Source organism: Glycine max, chromosome 4 (assembly GCF_000004515.6).
Source record: "Glycine max cultivar Williams 82 chromosome 4, Glycine_max_v4.0, whole genome shotgun sequence".
Taxonomy (NCBI): domain Eukaryota; kingdom Viridiplantae; phylum Streptophyta; class Magnoliopsida; order Fabales; family Fabaceae; genus Glycine; species Glycine max.
This window is the reverse complement of record NC_016091.4, coordinates 44,872,146-44,878,561: the sequence shown is the minus strand read 5'-3', so window position 1 is coordinate 44,878,561 and position 6,416 is coordinate 44,872,146.

Below are 6,416 nucleotides of genomic sequence, written 5' to 3'. Positions count from 1 at the left end.
ATCATCATATCCTTATGTGGCAATCTTTTTAAAATATCTTGCATCATCATATCCTTCTGTGGCAATCTTTTTATCTGCCAATTATCACTTGGTTAGCATTATTATTGACCCATGAGTATATTTTATATTTTATTGACCCTCTTTGGTTAAATTTCTCTCTATATTCTTATTGTTTAAAGGATATTATACCGTATATAGAAAGGTTGCTATAAACAATAAAACAATAATAAAAAAAATGTGTAATTTCAAAAAAAATAATCAGAAAGTGTCTTGATAAATTATCACCAACATTGAAAAATAATAACTTAAATAATTAAGATTTACATTTGTGGAAGTAAAATTCCAATTTTAATAAAAAAAATACTTAAAATTTTGGATTTTTATCCTGTGATAAATTTTCAAAGATTACACTGGCTCAATAATGTCAAATGAACGTTACACCATTTTCACTACTATGTTCTTATTTCTGTATTTAAGAGCATCTCCAATGGGAGGTGCTTCCATGATTTCTTAGGTTAAGGAACTATTTCTTGTGAGTTCTTCTGCATTGGAGTATAGTGACGTGGTAAAATGGGTTTCTTCATTACTAAGAATAGTTTCTTATATAAGAAACTTTAATGTTTGGATTTCTTGTGATTTTTTACAATTTCTTGCATTAAAGTAAAATTTTATATGAGTTTTTTATGAATAATATGGTATTGTGGGAACCACTAAAAGTGATGCAAGGATCACAAAAAGATGATTAAAAAACTCATAAGTTTCTTGCATTACCATTCACTTGCTTTTCCAATTAAAGACAAGACAGATTTTGTGGTTTTCTGTCTTTAGTTTCCACCGCAAGACTCGCGGCACTGACATAGTAAGTTAGAACTAGTCTGATATGCCGGCAAATTTACTGTAGGGGTTGCTTTTAAAAACAATTTACGAAAGAGGGTCTCTTTTAAAACAAATTGCAAGGGGGGTCTCTTTTGTACGTGGGTGCCGCCATTGACACTGGCGGAAAGCTTGAACCGCCAGTGACAATGGCGGGATAGGGGGTGTCGCTATTCGTAGCAGCGGGACAGGCTGACCAGGAGAGAGGAGGTACCACCATTGGTGCTGGCGGGATAGGCTGAGTAGGAGAGAGGAGGGGATACCGCCATTGGTGCTGGCGGGACGTGCCAACGTGGACAGTCCCGCCATTGGCACCTACGGGACACTGATCTCGCTAAAAGCATGCCGTCAATAAGAATGGCGGGACATGCCAATAATTTGACATATGTATAAGTTCATTTATTCAAATTTACATAAAAAAAATATTATGTTGTTTATGAAAAATACAAAAAAATGCTTAATTAATAAAATAGTATCTCAACAGTACAATCATGCATAGACACTTTAGTCTTTAAAATAGTGAATGTGTACTAATTTATTCCTTAAGAAATTATTAATAACCTATACTTATAATCTTGATAGAATATTTAGTCTCCTTTTTTTCTCATAAATTAAATTAGGTTGAGTGATTTTTTCTCAGGAATCAAATTAGATATTACTCTTTTTTTTAAAAAGAAGATATTAGTCTTTTGTAGTAAAAAGTTAAAACAACTCTTTCATTAAAATTAAAAATCTTAAATAAAGCAAGCAAATGAAATTACACGTTTAATTAATGTCACAATATCCATTGTCCATTGATCTAGACGCTGAAGCAAAGTTGATTAAGGCACTGAATGCATTCAAACAAGCGTGATTTAATCAATGTAAGGTAAACGTCAATATACCAACAAATATTGGATATCTCAAAGTAAAATTGTTTTGACTTCTATAAACGCTGAAGCATGCCGCCAATAAGAATGGCGGGACATGCCAATCTTTATTTCGTCATCTATTTTCCTTAAATTTAATAAAATTCTAAATAACTTTTGTTTGATATTATTATTAATGTAACGAGATATTTGCCAATCCAGCAGAATATTTTTATGTACATTTGAATATTTTTGTATTTTTCATAAACAACAGAATATTTTTTTATGTAAATTTGAATAAATGAACTTATACATATGTCAAATTATTGGCATGTCCCGCCATTCTTATTGGCGGCATGCTTTTAGCGAGATCAGTGTCCCGCAGGTGCCAATGGCGGGACTGTCCACGTTGGCACGTCCCGCCAGCACCAATGGCGGTACCCCCTCCTCTCTCCTACTCAGCCTATCTCGCCAGCACCAATGGCGGTACCTCCTCTCTCCTAGTCAGCCTGTCCCGCTGCTACGAATAGTGGCACCCCTTATCCCGCCATTGTCATTGACGGTTCAAGCTTCCCGCCAGTGTCAATGGCGGCACCCACGTACAGAAAAGACCCCCCTTACAATTTGTTTTAAAAGAGACCCTCTTTCGTAAATTGTTTTTAAAAGCAACCCCCTACAGTAAATTTGCCCTGATATGCCTTGGAATCTACCTCGGAATTTAACAATCATGCCACGTGCTTGGCCACGTGATCTTATTGTCCGTCTTGTCATTCCAGGAAAGCAGCAGGAAGCATTGGAGCATAGACAAAAATGAATTATCATTTGAATCTAAATTTGTTTCTTATAATTCTATCTTAAGATTTTATTTTTTACTCTTATTTTATGTTATGATGAGTAGATTATCTTATCCTATAAACATGTGATTAGAAATTGGATTCCAACTCGTACATATAAGAAACATACTGCAGTGGAAAAATTAATAGCTGGACAACCTCTTCTACGTGCCCCAAAGGGTATTAGCTCAAAATCCTCCCCTCTGTAGTCAACATCACTCCCAAAAAACCTCTCTGGTTTAAATGCATTTGGATCTTCCCAGCTTGCTGAGTTCCTTCCTATTGCCCAAAAATCTTGTTTTGGATGGAATTCTGTACCCTTCTATCACAACTTCTTCCATGGATTCTCTTAGGATTAATATTGGCACTCCAGGATGCAACCTATAAAACTATAGCATCAAATTCCCAAAACCAAAGTGAAGAAAAAAAATAATTCTCATCAATAGAAGGAATGAAACACTCCCAGCCTCTCACGTTCACCAAAAATTATAATTTCCACGTGTGTCAATATATTATAAAATGATATGAAAGACTATCCAAATAATTATAATTGGGTCTATTACTCCTACAAACACTAGATATTTAATTCTCATCGTAAGAGATCTTTAGTGAAGATCTCACATTTGATTAATAATATTGTCAAAATGAGAGTATATAAATAGGGGAAAAGTATAGCTACTCATTAAGTTTACTAGATTAAAAGAAAATAAATGATGGAAATAAAGAGAAACTCTTTAAAAGTTATTCTAAGAATCCATTTGATTTGTTAAAATTACATTATTGAACAATATAAAAAGAATAAGAAAGGATAAAAATACAAGTGACAATTTTTATCTTGTACATAATTTGATAAATAATAGATAATACAAATAAAATATAAAATGTACTAAAATACTCAATATTAACTATCTTAATACAAGTGATATTGAATTTAATGTGTTTATCAAAATAAAAGAGATATTAGAATTAAAAAAATCAAATGTTTCCTTCTTAAAATAATTATGTTGATTAATTACTATTTTTCAGTTATTAAAGAGAAATAAATAGAAATATATATGTTTTTATAATAATTTGTATCTAAAACAAAAAGGTGTTTCATAATTACCTGACTAACTAAAATTAGGAATTTATGTTGTCTCCTAATCTTTTTCAAATTAAATATAAAAAACAAAAATATTTATTCCTTCCAACATCATAATTTTTAAGGAATGAAATAGATCATAAGGATAACTTTAAATTAATGAATGGTTAAGTTCTAATCTAGCTTTTTCACAACAAGAGAGGATTTTTTTCCAATAAAATAATGATGATTGAATATAATAAAATGGTTATTGTAATTCGGTAAGTTTTGAATTGTTACCTCATCCTAATTTTTTAAATTGTAATTCGATAAGTCTCGTAATATTTATTCCTTTCAACACTCTTAACATTTGGATAACATGGAGTAACATTTTACTTTTAAGAACCATTAGAAAAATAGTATAATAATTTATTTCATCTTTACAGCTCTACGTTATATTACTCTCAAACTCTGTTGAGTTAACTTATAAGGAAAGAAACTTATTTCTTCTTCCATTTAATTTTCATGACTAAGATATAATTTTATTCATAGAGTTCAAACTCAATTTCAAGAGTTGATGAATTCCTTCTTGATTAATAATTTATTCTACATGTATTTAATTATATCCATTATCCATTCATTCAATAAGTGCTCGGAAATATTAGGTGTCTGAAATTAAAATATAACAAATAACTTGTTAGTTACTATGACAATATCAGGTCAAAGAAAACTATTAAGTCTTTTCTTAAAAAAATTTTATTGACAGTTTATAGTAAATTTAACCATTAACAAATTTTAATTAAGTTAGTTCAATGATCATATTCACATGTGATTTATCTATATATGTAAATTAATAAATGAGATTTATTAATACTTATCAAATAAATATTATCACATATATATTAACCTATTCGGATTATTGGTATCTTATTTATAATAATCCTATGATCAAAGAACAATTTAGATTAAAGTTAAAAAAAATTTATTTCTCATTATCATAATCTCCATTATGATAACAAGTCTTTAATTTTAATTAAAGACATTATCAAAACTATTTAATCAAATAGTGAACTATGACAATGAAAATAAAATAATACTTTATTATTAAAACTATAATTGATTACATGATAACTTAGATTATGGACATACACATTTATTCTCAATATTATAGTAATTGTGACATTATGTTTAAAATATTTATTTATTTATCAACTTATGAATCATTCATTTTTATAATTTTTTTTTAAATTTGGTGAGTGAAACTATATCCTCGTTACAACCCACTCAGGTTGGTTAAGTTGGGATATTCTACCTAATATCAAAATGATTTTAACCAAAATCAATATTTTTTCTTCTTCTTCTTCAATTTGTGAGAGCTAGTTGAGTTGATCCATTTGAGATCCTTTTTTTTAATTCATTTTTGCTAATTGATCAACCCATCATACTTAAACAAAATTAAGATTAATTGTATTTTTGTCCTTAAACGTTTTGTAGATTTTATTTTTTGTCCATAAACAAAATTTCTAACAGTTTTATTCTTTGTTGTCAAGTAGTAACATTAATTGATGGTGTGATAGTCATGTGACTTGTTACTTCATGAATTAATCTGATATGATCGTCACATGTGATTTTTTTTTTTGCAAACTTTGTTTTTTATTTCTTATCAAATAGTTTGAGAAATGAGAGATTAAAAACATAATTTTTAAAAAATAATTACATATTATTGTCATGTTAAATATTTGATGACATGAAAAATCATGCGACTAGTAACATGATTGTCACATCATCAATTAATAGTGTTATTTGACAACAAACTTTGAAACCGTTAACATAAAAGAAAGTATAAAGATAAAAAAAATGTTAAGAAATTCATTTAAGAACTAAATTTTAGTGAGTGTCTTTTTGGTTACTAAATCTTTTTGATTTATTTTTTAGTATTTAAACCTAATCTAAACTTTGATCGGTCAAAGTTTTTTATTTTTTTTTTCATTACCACTTTTAGTTGCTATTGTCATGTAACATATTAACTAGTTACCTAAAAGTGACGTTAACAACATCCTGATTTGTCATATCATCAAGAAATCTAATGAGATAAGTATATGTAATTTTTTGATAAATTGTATATTTAATCTCACATAAACTAGTTTGACGTCATCAACTATTCTAAACAAATAAAAGATTTTTCCAAAAAAATTTACATGTGATTGCTTCATCAAACTCATTGATAACGTGATAAGTTATTCTTCATTGTTATATTATCAATTAATATTATCACTTGAAAATAAGACTAAATAAAAAAGATAATGGAAAAAAAAGTTGAGAGACTTTAACCGACAAAATTTAGATTGAGACAAAATTTAGATTAAGAGAAGTAACAAAGAATAAAATTATTGGCAACTAAACATAAAAATCTGAAAAAAAAAAGTTAGAACCGAAAAATAGTAAACATTAAATTTTATAATAATAATTTTAAAAAATAACAATAAAAAACAGAATAAAGCCCAACAAAATAAAAGTAGAACGAGACCATGAGTTGGGCCGCTAACTCTGGTTTGACGACGGCTTATATACAGGCAACTGATTCCTGCACCTCTAACTTTGCTACCGGCTACTCTCTGATTTTCGAAAATCCTGAAACTACCCTGCGAGGACATTGTCCTTCCTCATTGCTTTCGACGGTGAAATCTTAGATGAGAGCCACCGAAGACTGCTGATACGGTCCGCCAACACAGTTGATGATGACGTTGTCTTCGAAGCACACATTTTCCTTGTTGTTTTTCTTATAAATGTATTGATTCCAAA